The 13,136-nt window shown below is 32.8% G+C and overlaps 1 long non-coding RNA gene across 1 annotated transcript in view; it reads right to left on the reverse strand.

The window, feature by feature from the left end:
• Positions 1-3,499: 3,499 nt before the first annotated feature.
• The window catches only part of LOC113220103, a 76,618-nt gene continuing 66,981 nt past the window's right edge, over positions 3,500-13,136 (reverse strand). The window contains exon 4 of the long non-coding RNA XR_003307047.1: positions 3,500-3,962. This is a non-coding gene — a long non-coding RNA (uncharacterized LOC113220103). The remainder of the gene's footprint in view (positions 3,963-13,136) is intronic.

Consider the following 13,136-nt stretch of genomic DNA (forward strand, 5'->3'; position numbering starts at 1 on the left):
TAAGGAGTTTATGACCTTAAAATGTCTAGAAAAGACAGTAACTGACCTGTATACTTTAAATCATGTCTAAGTTATGAAAAGGTTTTAATTTTATTTTACTAATGTTAAAAAGTATATTTTGAAGTTTACTAAGGTTATGTGAACTAAAATGCATTTGGGTTAAAATTTCTATTTTTTGAGAAAATGTTTAAGTGCTAATTTTTCTTTAAGCCAATTAATTGGAACTTTTTAATATAATTTTGGTTGTGAAACATCACTCACATGGCACATGTAAATGAACAGAAAAAGCAGATCTGGTAGAGTTATAAGATTGTTCATTTGCCAGTTTTTAAGATTCTCTTCCTCGTTTTAGGCCATTAGTCTCTTGATTACCTGTTCCCTGTCCTAAACATATGTCAGCTAGACAACACTAAATTTGCATTTCTAAAGTGGTAACTCTTAAGTGAAACAATACAGATAATTAATGTTTTATCCAAACTCAGGGAAAATGGTATGAGTAGAAGTTCACATGGCCAAAATAAGGATATCCTTACCTGTGGTGATTTTCTTAGATGTAAGTTTCTTAATTGCATTACTGGCTTTAGGGTGGAATCTTGTAAGGAACAGCACCAGGAGAGCATGCAGTTTCTAGGCCTAATGGGGAGGGATAGGTGGAAGGCAGAACAGATCCCCAAAAGTCAAGGATCCAATTTTTACGTCAAATCCTGAATCTACCGAAGGAGGGAACCACTGTAAGATGAGATGGTGCAAGACTGAAGATCAGACGCTGTCCATGGAGGGAAAAAATAATCAAGAAATAGCAAAATTTCCAAAAGTATTAAACCAGAAAGGACTCATTTCCTAAGCCAGAGATATGAACCCAGGCCACCATCATGAAAGGGCAAAGCCTTTGCTACCAATGTACAGCATTGGGCAGTTGCCAGCACTTTTCTGAAAAGAAGTCTAGAACAGCCATTTTAAAGCTTGCAAAGAATTTTAACTGCCCAAGAGAATATTCTAAGGCTAGCCATGACATTGTTATATGTCATTTTCTAAGTTTAAACTTTTTTATTCAATTGTTGAGAATAAAATATCTACAAAAATATTTTTCTTTCAATGGTGTACTTAGTTCAAATAGTAACTCAATCCAAAAGCCCTTTTGAAACTCAGATGGTGATGTTCCAGGTTCTTATCAACTATGGAAGAGGTATTTCTGGAGAGATCATAGAGGAGGCATCCTCACGATCCCCAAAAATTCACCCTCAGAAAGGGGCTTAATATAGCAAAAGATGGCAAAAACCCCATAGTATGGGACATTTTAAAACAAAACTCACCAGAGGGCTTGACACATTTGGGATGAAGAATGTGCTAATGCATCTCATCGACTCTCGGTCCTTTCAGACCAGTAACCTAATATGAACCTGAAACTTCCCACCCTCTGGATGGCAGAGACGGAGAGAGAGTATCCCCACATGGTCACAAAGTCAAGCTCTTGAGAATACAAAACAAGACAAGAGGGAAACCATATCCAGTTTTTTGCCTGTGGGAAATGCAGCTATGTTTTCTAATTGACCAGTCTGCAAGGCCAGCTTGAACACGAGGTTATAGGAGTCCCAGGCCTGCATCGTATCCTATGGTAACCCTCTTTATGACAGAATAGGACAAGACAAATTTGTAGCACAAAGTACATCAGACTTACTAGAGCCTAATACTAGTCTCACAAGTCATTTTTCCCATAATCAGAATCTTGCAGAGAAGACAAACAGTGATTTTTATCATTCAGTGAACTAGTTGAGGCAGAGAGAAGGAGACCAGTAGTGTGGCTGCTAAAGAATTAGTATGCTTTTGCCAGCTTGACAGTTTTTGGGTTCCCTTTATCTGCAGTTTCTGGAAGAACAGAACAGATTTTGGTGACCCTGCTCACAGCACCATAGCAGTGGAGTCAAGTTGTGTTACAAAATAAAATTATCCTTTTCTGTTTCATGGCACCATAGGCAAGAGATGACAATTTTGCATAACAAAATTAGAGGCTTTCAATTCTCTGATTTTAAATGTCTACTAGATAAATTGCCCAGAAGAACTCATGGAACTACAAACTTAGTAGGCTGAAAGCCAAGTCTACTACCCTACCTCTCAATCTAATAAAAACATCTGCAATATACAAGTCCCAATTCAAAATAACAGAAATTTTTAGCATAATTTGTCAAATGTATTTCTTAGCCAGTTAGGCAGTGTAATTTCTACTTTATCAATACATTTCTCCTTTCCTTTCTTTTCTCTCTGTCTCTCTCTTTTTTTTTTTTTTTTTTTTTTTGTACTTTGTATTGCATCCTCATTGGTCTCTTATCTCTTCATTGGTCTCATTATCTCCTCGTTGGTTTCATTTGTTTATTCTTACCTGATGTTATTTCATTCTATTCAAGACTTTAGATTAATTTTTCTAAATCATACTTAGAAAATGTAATTATACTAAAAAATGGCTACCAAATTAAATAAAAATGATCAAATCAGCATCCAAAATTAAAGCTCTGCATAGTTTTCATGATTTAATCCTAATAATTTCCTGTGGTCACAAAAGTCTAATGCAAGCTCATAACATTGCTTCTCCCTAAAAAGTCACCCTCTTTCTCTGTGTTGAAATCCTTCAGTCTCATAAAGTGTAGAATCAATTTTGTGAAGACTTCCTGATATTTTCAAACGTATGTGATACCCTTATCCTCTAAATAGTTCCAATGATATTTGATGATGCTAACTATAATGTGTCTAGGCGTTTAGCTATTTTTATAGTTTCTTAAGCACATCTGATGCATCTATGAACTACCTCATTGTGGGAACTCTGCTCTATTCCACATTGTATTTATTATAAAAAATAGCTCCAAATTTTATACAGAGTAGTCAGAAAAGTCATGGAATGAAACTTAAAAGTCAGCAAACTAAATAAAACTTAGTTACTCAAATCCAAGTCTAAGAGCCTTTGCTGTGTACAGAAAACTCGGTTACCTACTTAGGGAATCCCTTACCACAGTGTTTGATAGCTACTCTCTGACTCAGAGTAAACATCTGGATGTCTGACTGGAACTATCTTTGTGGTTTGATGATTTTTGAAAAAATAATATGTTTGAAGGACTGTTATCAGTGAAAACACTTTTTTAATTCTTTTTCCATACAGGTACTGACCACAGAGAGGAGTCCCAGATGACTAATGTAGTGGAAAAATTTACTCTTCTTTAGCTATTTTTTGTCTGGAAGATTGGTGACCATATGTAACTCATGCTTGATGCTGAATCAGGGAAAGAAAATGAAAGGGAACCACTAGTATAGTTGGGCGAATGGCCCAGACATACGCCTACACTACTGGCAATTCTAAATAAGGAATAGAAAAGAAATTACTTAAGTCACCAAATTGAACCTTTTCCTGGTAAACATAACTTAGTGCTTAGAAGATAGCATATAAAATGGCATTAGAGAATGTATATTATTTCTTAATGTAACATATACATTACAATAAAAACCACTTGGCTTATTTTATAAAAATTTATTTTAAATAATACTGTGTATATGAAAGAAAAATCACATGGGAAACCATAATTAGTTTTCTGCTAAACGTATGAAGAATTCTATTAAAATATGTTAAGTAAGGCAAATATTTATTATATTTAATAAGACTAATAAAAATACAAACATTTGGTAGAAATTACAAGTTGTAAAATGTAGGACATGATTAAAAGTTTTCCTAAGCCAACTGTTACTAGTAACTTATTGTTTTATATTTATAGATAGAACATTTATAAATCAACTACATAAGACACATAAAAGTTTTATGTCAAAGCAGATGCTATCTATATTCTTGCAAATAAAAACAAATAAACAGAAATATAGCAAGAACCATTTTTGATACATTAGGTATAGTGTGTGTCAGCTCTGAAATAAGGGCTTTAGCTTATTCATCATTGTATTCCTGGATTGAGAACAGCACCTGCGAACTGAAAGATAATAAATACCATTTAAATCAAAAACTGTTAGAACTAATAAACTAATTAAGTAAAGTAACAGGATACATAATCAATGTACAAAAATCATTGTGTTTCTATACATTATCTGATTAAAAAATCAAGAAAGGAGTCTCATTTATAATGACATTTTAAAAAGACACTTAGGAATAAATATAACCAAGAAGGTGAAATATCTATACACTGAAAATTATAAAACATATATGAAAGAAATTGAAGACAAGACATATAAATGAAAAGATATCCCATGTTCATGGATTGAAATAATTAATATTATTAAAATGCTTATACTACCCAAAGAAATATACAGATCAAGGCGATCCTTATCAAAATTACAGTAACAATTTTTACAGAAACAGAAAAAAATATAAAATTTGTAAAATCCAAAGAAGATGCCAAAAAGTCAAAGCAATCTTGAGCAAAAAAGAGCAAAAGTGCTGGCATCACACTTCCATCACACTTCCTTATCTCAAAATTTACTGCAAAATCATGCTAATCAAAACAGATGATACTGGCATTAATAACAGGAATAGAGAAAAATGAAACAAAACAGAAAGCCTAAGAATAAATCTTCACATGTACAGTCAATTAATCTTCAACAAAGTTGCCAAGAACATACACAGGAAAAACAATAGTCTCTTCAATAAATGGTGTTGGAAAACAAGATATCCACATGCAGGAGAATGAAATTAGAACCTCATTTCACTCCATATGCAAAAAATTAAAACAATGAATTCATGACTTAAACATAAGACCTGAAGTTGTCAAACTACTATGAGAAAATTTCTTGACATTGGTCTGGACAGTATTTTGTTGTACATGAACCCAAAAACATAAGCAACAAAAGCAATTATAGACAAAAGAGATTGCATCAAACTGAATGTTTAATGCATAGCAAAGAAAACAATCAATAGAGTGCAGAAACCTAAAAATTGGAGAAAACACTTGCAAACTATACATCTTATAAGAACTTAATAATGAAAAGACATAAAAATGGCCAACCGATATATGAAAAAAAAAAAGTTCAACATCACTAATTATCAGAGAAATGCAAATTAAAACAACAGTGAGATATCTGTTAGACTAGCTATTATACAAAACATAACATGTATTGAGGAAGATGTGGAGAAAAGAGAACCCTTGTACCATATTGGTGAGAATGTAAATTAGTACAACCATTATGGAATGCAGAATGGAGGCTCTTCAAAAAATTAAAAATAGGTATACTCTATTGTCCAGCAATCCCACTTGCAGGTATATAGGTATATAGCCCCCCAAAATGAAATCAGTATGTCAAAGAGATGGCTGCTCTCTCTTGTGCATGGCAACATTATTCACAATAAATTAGATATGAAATTAACCTGTGTCCATCATCAGATGAATGGATACGTAAGTGTGGTTATATACAAAATGAAATACTATTTAGCCATAAAAATAATAAAATGTTCTCATTTACACAACATGGATGAACATGGAGAACACTGTTAAGTAAAATAAGCCAGAAATAGAAAGATGTGTACTGTATGATCTCACTTACATGTAGAAACTAAAAACCCTGAATTTATAGAAGCAGGGAGTAGAAAGCTGGTTGACAGTGGCTGGGTGTGGGGGATGGCAAAATGTTGGTCAAAGTATATAAAGTTACAATTACATAAATAAATTATGAATATATAATATATAACATGCTGACTATAGTTAATAATAAAGTTTTTAATACATAAAATTGCTAAGAGACCAAATCTTAAATGCTTTCACTACAAAAAAATATAAGTATGTGAGGTGATGAATATGTGAAGTGGCTTGATTTAATCAATTTGTAATGTATACATGTATCAAAATATCACTTTTTACGCCATAAATATATATAACTTTTATTTGTCAATTATACCTTAATAAAGTATAAAAAATGATAGAGACAGCCAGGCGCAGTGGCTCATGCCTGTAATCCCAACACTTTGGGAGGCCAAGGTGGGCGGATCACCTGAGGTCAGGAAATCGAGACCAACCTGGCCAACATGTTGAAATCCCGTCTCTACTAAAAATACAAAAATTAGCCGGGCATGGTGGCGGGCACCTGTAATCTCAGGTAGTCAGAAGGCTGAGTCGAGTATTGCTTGAGCCTGGGAGACCCAAATTGCAGTAGGCTGAGATCGCTCCATTGCACTCCAGCCTGGGCAAGGACAGTGAAACTTCATTTTAAAAAACGAAAAAGAAAAAGAAAAAAGATAGAGACAAAAAAAGAAACATTTCGTCTACCAGATTTAAATGTGTAACAATTCTAGTGGATTTCTTATTTGGCCAGCATTATTGGTCCTGTAAGATAGTTTTCTTTGTTTTTAATGGTAAATTACAAAATAAAAGCCTAAAATTGTTTGATGGATACATTTTTCTAATAAGAATAGTCATTTTAACTTATATTTAATTATATTAAATAATATAATTTGTTCCAAGAAATGAGAAGCAGCATTTATGATCTATCATAGTCAGTTTTAGAGAGTTATACCTAAATCATTCTAGCACTTAAATTTAAGAAACTCAGGTCATGAAATGTTGCAAACTTGGAGAAATATGCTGAATCACTCCAGATCCTGGGAAATACAGCATTACTGAGGATCACTGATGGATATGATATTTAAAAAAAAAAAAGTTTCAATTCTATGAACTGATTGCATGATATTAGAATATTTTATTTTATTTATTTATTTTTTATTTTTTTTTTTTGAGACGGAGTCTCGCTCTGTCGCCCAGGCTGGAGTGCAGTGGCCGGATCTCAGCTCACTGCAAGCTCCGCCTCCCAGGTTTACACCATTCTCCTGCCTCAGCCTCCCGAGTAGCTGGGACCACAGGCGCCCGCCACCTCACCCGGCTAGTTTTTTGTATTTTTTTTTAGTAGAGACGGGGTTTCACCGGGTTAGCCAGGATGGTCTCGATCTCCTGACCTTGTGATCCTCCTGTCTCGGCCTCCCAAAGTGCTGGGATTACAGGCTTGAGCCACCGCGCCCGGCCCAGAATATTTTATTTTATTCTAGATTTTGTAAGGCTACATTTAATGTGTTTAAATTAAACATACACAATAAGCATGCATGTTTATTAACATATTAAAACACATATATAGTTTTACATTACCTTAGTCATTTTTTTCTTTGTTTCAATCACCCACTGATTTTCTTACATGCTGGGAATGTACTTTATTCCATGCTTTATTCATGTATTAGGAGTTTATTGTTATACTTTGAGTGCATTGACAAGGCGGTAATTGTCGAGACTGTAAGAGTACATGGATTTTGTACAAACTTTGAATACAGAGATGGCAGAATTTGCTAATGAATTGATGTGCGCTATAAGAGAAAAATTGCTATCAAAGATGATTTTAAAGTTTTTGCTCTCAAAATTGGCAGAATGAAGTGATAACTTACTAAGCTAGGGATGATAAGAAAATAATTATTTAATTTTGTTGATAAAAATCTATGAATGTATTGTCAACACAATTTGTTCTTGTTATTCACCCTCTGTAATCCCAATAAACCCTCATTAATATACTAAAGCCTGTCATCATAATTATTCAGATTCATCTGCCAACATTGAATAGTCTAGTATTAATCATGTTAACTATCACCTTTATGAGCAAAGAAAAATCACCCAACTCTATTTGGTTAGTGCAACTGACACTTGTGAACAGGAAGTCTAATACAAGTTTCATAAACAATCCAAAGAAATTGATTTGGTTGGACTAAAAAAGAAAAAAAAAAAAAAAGAAGGTCAGTGGAAATCCCACCAGCCCCTGTTAATATAAAGATGTATTGAATTACCAGCTTGTTTGTAATGATAATACAGTCAGACTTGTTAAGTTCTTATCACTGGCCAACTGGCATAGAAAAATTACTCCTTCTTTGCTACAGTAGTCCTCTCTTATCGTGGTTTTACTCTCCAAGATTTCAGCTACCAGTTATATAGTACAAAAATAAGAAATTTTTAGAGAGAGAGGGATACTGAGAAAAACTACATCTACATAACTATTATTACAGTATTCTATTCAATTGTTAGTTATTATCTATGTCTAACTGTGCTTAATGTATGAATTAAACTTTATTGCAGGTGTGTATGAACAGGAAATACATAGTATATACTGTATAGAGCTTGACACTATCCATGGTTTAGGCATCCACTGGGGATTTTTGAAGTATCCACTGTGTTTAAGGGGAGACTACTGTCGATGAAACTACAGTAGATGAGTGCAGTCTAGTACCCATACTTTCACTTATGTGAATTCAGCAACCATTTACATTTCCTCTTTTGTAGCCACCATATCAGAACTTAGAATACTGCTAGTAATGGAGCAGAATGTCATGAATACTGATTGACTTGAGTTTATAGAATAAAAGAAATTGGAACATTGTGCCTTTTGGGTTTTAGAATGGGCACTACACTTCATGGTACTATATTGATCTTTTTTCTAGAGGCTAATATCAGAGTATTACCTCTGTGTTAAGAAGCAAGTGATGTTTATAATAGTAATGACAGATTTACACTTGATAATTCAATTCATTCTCTTTTGCATATAATTTATAATATCAGTAAAACCAGTGAGAAGTACAGTCTATATAGTTAAAACATGTTTCTCACTACAGAATACATTTATACAAAAGGAAGTAGGCTCAAATCCAAACTCCTATAACCATGCTTTAAAAGCATTAGTTTAAGCATTTCTGATGAGCACCATAAAATGATAAAAATTAAATAAAAAATACCTTATATTATACATAATAAAAATGATGAAGAATATTTTCATGTCTAAAATACAAATCTTTAAAACTATCTATCCATGAGATTTAACAGAGTCTACATTTTCTTCTAATGTAGGTTAGAAGTGTATATGCTGGCTTTTCCTAACAGATAAAGAAAAAACATTTTAATGATCTACATTCAACATATTTAGAAGTATGTGCATTGTTTTGTAGTTATCAATTTATTTACTTATTTATATTTATATAGTTTTATATATGTTTTTAAAATAGGTTAGATGTTGAGAACTTCTTTATTTAAATAATAATATGATATTAAATATGTTTGATTAATTTCTAATAACAATGTTGGTACTCAAGATGAAAGAAGCTTCAGGGAGTTCTTAGTTACAATAAGGTATCCTAAAATTCATTATGTATATTTTTGTGGATTTAGTAAATAGTATTTCTCATGTTCACGTTATTTTTAAACTAGTAGATATTTTCTATTTTTAAACATATAAATTCATTTTAAAATGTCACTGACCTCATGACAGTTTTAGTTGTTACATAATTTCCTAATCAGAGCTTACAAAAATTACCATAGCTACTATGTGGATATCTGCAAAACATTTTGACATTAAAAACCAGGTCCTTGGACTTAAAAATTTAGGTCCTAATTCACTCCATTTCAATGCAGTAATTGTTCTTAACTTATGCAATTTAATCTACTTCCCTTTTTGTCTTTAGCTAGTAGAGATTCAAAACATCTGGTTGTGATCAAGTATTCACAATCTCCTAATTTAAAGTTGCATGATTCAGAATTTTTTAATATATACTTTTGAAGATAACTGAATATGTACAAAAACATGGACAGTAAGTCACATTAACTTTAAACTATTCTGAATGTTTTTAAGCTTCAATCAGAAATACCAATGGCCTATCCTTATAATTATTTCCCTTTACCCTATCTGAAAAATGCTTATATTTTACACTTCAGGCTAAAGTAAGCAAGCACCACATAAAATGTTGTGTTGAGTAATCACAAGTGCTTAGCTATTGCTCAACACATGTCAAATACAAATAATTAAAACTATAGTGGCCCCAAGCAAAACATTAAAATTTTTGCATTCCAAAGGAGGTTCATTAAAACCAGATGACTGGCTTGGCTCAGCTCATAGAAGGACTTGGCTGAAACATGTCCACTTCAAATCCATACTGTCTTATTTGCTTACATCACAGAATCACTGACTCAAGAACCTGAAGGGTCCTCCAAAGTTTATCTAACCTCTTTCCAAGCAGAGTTTTACTTAAAATACTTTGTAGAGAAACTAATATTTCTTTACAAATTCACATGCAAGAATATTGCAAATACTTTTTGTATCATTAAAAAGTATAACCTTTCAGTGAGTAGAAAAACAATTAAAAATCTTTATTATTTTATTCTTCTAAAATCTCCTTAGTACATTTTAGCAAATTCATTTGTGACTTCACTGCAGTGAAAGAGATCAGCACTAGTGTGAACTGCGTCATTGAATAATATTCCATTCTACATTATCTCCAATACACAAACAGCATAAACTATGTATTCTTCATGACTACAAATTATGAGAGACTTAAATTCCTGAAAAAAAGTTTAAAGTGGCACTAAAAAAAATTATAAAACCCATATTCAGTTAATATACATTTTTACTATGAGAAATTTAAAATTAAGAGTCAATTATTTAACCATTTATTATTAAAAAGAAAATAATGAAAGAATATTAAAATCAAATTTCTTAAATAATCCATTTAAAAACATGTATTACGTTACATACAAAGGCTACTTATAATAGACAATTTGATGAGCTAATAGATAAGTAACTTCAAGCAGTTTATTAATCAAGCATTGGAAATGTACATACTGTATTTAAAATGATTTCAAGTCACATTAGATCTGTTAATAGGTTTACTGTTTTTGAAGCCCATGAGGATTTATCTTTTATCAAATAATCTTAAAACCTACAAATTATATTGCTTAAACATGCAGTCTTTTCTTCCAGTGTACTAAAAAATAATCAATGCATATGCTTTCCTTTCTGCCACTCCACCTCTCGTCAACAAAATTAAGCAGTTTAAAACACAGTTTTAGTAAGAAGGTAAAGCTTTATGACATAACACATCTAATTTTGATGACGCATGAGGGAAAAGACAGTCTTTTAAGTTCAGATGAATTTTGAGTCACACGTTCCTTCCTCCCACGCCTGTTTGCCTTGAGTGAAGTCTGTTTTTTTGAGCACAGGATGCTACTGACTGTAACTCACTCAAAACACAGACCAGGAAGATTAATTTTGTCATTTCAGCTGAGAAAATGGAAGAAAGCAATAAAATGAAGGGATTAGACCTTTGGTGTGCTTCATATTATACACCACTATTAAGGTGGCAAGGTAACCATTTCCTCAATACAGCCTTTATAAAACATGATGTGTTGAATATACTAAATTATTTTTACTTGCTAAATAGGCTTAATACAGTAAGAATTTAATTCACATTCCTACCATTAAGCACAATTTTTAATATCAATGTAAGCTTCAATCTTAATAAAACATAAAATTATCCTCTTATAGCAGCAGAACATAAATTTATTATTCCTCTTGAGTGTTTGTCTCTCTATCCATGTTATTAGGTTGTGTTAAATGCCTGGCAAGAGAGAAAACTTCTGCTCTACCTGTGACAATCGTAACTACATATTGTTCATAATATGGATATTCCATTCACTTAATGTAAGCACATACTTTGATTATAAAAGCAATGGCATGTTAAACATATTTTATATTATTACTATTTAATGTTTACTAACTATTCAATAATCCATTATCCTCTTAAATTATGGTTGATTCTTAAATCAAAGACAAACTGTAGAAAACCAGGCATCAAGCTATATATAAAGTTACATATGTGTAAGTCCATCTTTATATAATAGTGACACAAATTTTAGAATACGACATGGTGAAACATTTTTCTTTACATAAAAATGTACAATTACATTGTGATCTTGACTTTCCAAATACCCATGACAAACTGCCAAAATCCATGTGCCTCCAACTGATTCAGAGACTTAAGTTTCCATCACTTAATTACCTTGTCTCTTAGCCATCTACCTCGGAGGTTTCTTGGAGGTTACGTAAGCTTTAGTAACTTAGGGACACATAGTAGTCAGTCACTCTGTCTCTTGGCTTCATCAGCTTTCCTTTTTTGTTGTTGGTGGTCATTTGGCTTATTGTAGGTAAGATTCCTCCATGTTGGAAAAAATAGTAGTAATATGTATACACAAGACTCTAGACTGTTCTTAGCAAAGCTTACTAAGGTCAGAGGAAAGTAAGTTACACACACACACACACACACACACACAATTAGCAAAGTATACTAAGCTCAGAGGTAACCTGAGCTGTAACTATCCTGTTCTAAGACCAGGTTACCTCCGAGCTTAGTATGCTTTGCTAATTATAAATACATATTTTCTCCCTTTTAGCACCCATATGTGCTTTTCTCCCCTTTGGCACCCACATGTTAAATCCCAGAGAAGAATTTATGCTGACATCACATAAATAAGCCAATGACTGTGATCAAACTGATGGCTAATATGCTAAGTCAGACCTATTTTTGGGGGGATACAGGTTAGAAAGGGAAAATAGGATGGCACTTATTGCACTGGTACCACCCAGAATCACGTGGAGTGAGAGGCTTGGATCCACAGAAATGATGACACTTGCTGTTAATAAACAAAATGTGAGTAAACAAGGGGGTTAAATTATATCTTCCACATTTTATTTTTTAGCTGTCTAGTTAACACATATGTGTATAATTCCATGAATAGCTCCACCTAATATAATTATTTTACTTAATAAACATGCACTCATCCTCTCTCCAACAGGAACAATCCAAAGACATGCTGTTAAGTCATCGTATTCTAGGGCCAGCATCTCTGGGTAAAATGCATTTCCCTTAATCAAATTCAAATGTGAGTCCTCACAGCACCCCTGCCAAATTCTGATTATAAACCTAACCATTCTATCTTACACAACAAACAATGTTAGGGAAAACAGAAACAGTCCAATAAAGTCAAAAGAATAAATGGGGAATTCTTCTCTACTGGTGGTATTAATGCATTGCTTTGACCCATCTCCTGTCATTGATCTTTACTGTCACACTCACAAGGGAACACAGTATCCTGCTGCACAAGGAAGGCTCTGCAACCTGAACAGTACTTAAGAATCATATGAGCTTTGGCCCAGTAGGTTCTTGAGGAAATCACAGGTAGCTGATTTCCAAGTAGGAGTTCCCTAACAATACAACTTGTAAAACCTTAGTCATCTGTTAGTTGAGTCATTTGAGGGTAATTTTATTCAATCAAAGAATAAATCTTGAAATCATACTTCTTAATTCT

Source organism: Piliocolobus tephrosceles, chromosome 8, assembly GCF_002776525.5.
Source record: "Piliocolobus tephrosceles isolate RC106 chromosome 8, ASM277652v3, whole genome shotgun sequence".
NCBI classification, from domain to species: Eukaryota; Metazoa; Chordata; class Mammalia; order Primates; family Cercopithecidae; genus Piliocolobus; species Piliocolobus tephrosceles.